Here is a 2,221-nt window from a genome sequence, read left to right on the forward strand (position 1 = left end):
GACGATTTTTTCCCTCAGAATCCTTGATGTTTTCTTGTAGTGTATTATTATGTATGTGTGTGGTCTCCAACCTGTAAAGATTACGAATGGATTACTGTTTAAAGAAAGATCGTAGTCAATTATTTTTCTTCTTTTCAAAATCAGTTATAAATATAAAATGATCAACACCCGGAACTTATGATAACAATTTAACGAATCTGCTTTGTAGAAGTGACCCTATGATGTGGTTTGAGGGCATCAACCTACAGTTATACACACTATATAAAAATGTATAAGGCATAAATATCCACTTTATATACATTGCAAAAACATGTGATGTATGGGAAGATAACGGGGATGCGTGTCACACGCGCGTGCCCCTCGGTATCTCACTTTCTCTTTGCTGATGATAGCCTTTTCTTCTGTAAGACGGAGCCCCGTGAATATGAAGAAGTAATGAAAGTAGTCAGGAAATATGGTAAAGCTTCTGGCCAATGTATCAACTTCGATAAGTCATCCTTACTCTTTGGTAAGCGGATTAATGCAAATACCAGGCAAGAGATCAAAGATACAATGGGTATACAAAACGAAGGAGGGATGGGAACCTACTTAGGTATCCCGGAAGATATAAGCGGATCCAAGTGCAAATTGTTTGCATTCCTCAAGGACAAGTTAATGCACAGGGTAAATGGATGGACGGGTAGGTGGCTTTCAAAAGGAGGGAAGGAAGTTCTGATAAAATCTATTCTGCTAGCTCTTCCGACTTATGTCATGTCTACTTTCCTGCTCCCTTTAGAGATATGTGAAAACCTAGCTAGTGCCATCGCACGGTTCTGGTGGAGTTCAAACCCACCAAAGAGAGGAATTCACTGGGCGAAATGGGAAAAAGTTTGCCTACCAAGGGAGGAAGGAGGGATTGGGTTTCGTATGATCCATGAGTTCAATCTGGCATTGTTGGCAAAACAACTATGGAGGTTGGTTCAATTCCCAGACTCATTGGTCGCTCGGGTGTTGAAGGGGAGATACTACAAATTAACCTCGCCGCTGAGAGTAAACTCGGCTAGCTGCCCATCTTATGTGTGGACTAGCATTTCTGCTGCAAGGAAGTTGTTATTGCTGGGAATCAGACAGAAGATACACTCAGGTTATGAAGTAAAGGTGTGGGAGGATCCGTGGATCCCAACGATCCCAGCGAGGCCGGCTGTCCCTGTGGCACCAGTAATGCATCCTAACATGAGAGTAAGCGATCTCATTGATCAGATAGGGAAGGATTGGGATGTTGGATTATTGGAGAATTATGTAAATCCCGAGGACATACCGCTTATAAAGAGTTTGGCCATCAGTTCATCTCACCGGTGCGATACTCTTTGCTGGAGCTACACAAGGAATGGCCAATACTCGGTTAAATCTGGATATTGGGTGGCCCAGAATTTATTGAAGACGGCGGAAGCACAGGAGATATTGGAACCGAGTATTACCAAGCTTCAAGCTTTTGCTTGGAAGTTAAAAGCGCCTACGAAAATATGTCATCTTATTTGGCAGTTATTGACTGGGCATGTTGCAGTAACAAGGAATTTAGCAAGACGTAATATGCGATGTGATAACTATTGCCCAAGATGCGGAGATTTGGATGAATCAGTCACACATGCTATCTTTGAATGCCCGCCAGCGCTACAAGCTTGGACCTTATCGACAACCCCAACAAGCCCTGAGGTATTTCCACTACCAAGTGTCTACGCCAATATGGACTACCTATTCTGGAGAAAAAACTCTATTATTGAGCCGGAACAAGACAGAGATCCTTTTCCCTGGATAATTTGGTATATCTGGAAAGCTAGGAATGATAAACTATTCAAGGGGATAGATAGAGATCCTTTGGAGTTAGTCCGCTATGAAGAGAGTGAATGTCAGGCTTGGTTTGCTGCGAACGATCACAACCTATGGTACAAGAGACTAATATAGGGAACCCTCAAGTCATAAGCTTGGGTAATATTTGCTTGCTGGATGGATCTTGGACAACATCTGCCAACTTCAGTGGACTTGGATGGGTTTGGATGGACAATACGGGAAATACTCAGCTCATGGGGATGAAGAATCTTCCTCGACGTGAATCAGCCTTGCATTCGGAAGTAGAAGCGCTACGGTGGGCAATGGAGAATATGCTACAGCACTCAACATGCCAGCGCTTTGGGACGGATTGTAAGGAGCTGATCGCAATGTTAGATGATCCTCATGCGTGGCC

Source organism: Brassica oleracea, chromosome C9 (genome assembly GCF_000695525.1).
Source record: "Brassica oleracea var. oleracea cultivar TO1000 chromosome C9, BOL, whole genome shotgun sequence".
In the NCBI taxonomy this organism is placed as follows: Eukaryota; Viridiplantae; Streptophyta; class Magnoliopsida; order Brassicales; family Brassicaceae; genus Brassica; species Brassica oleracea.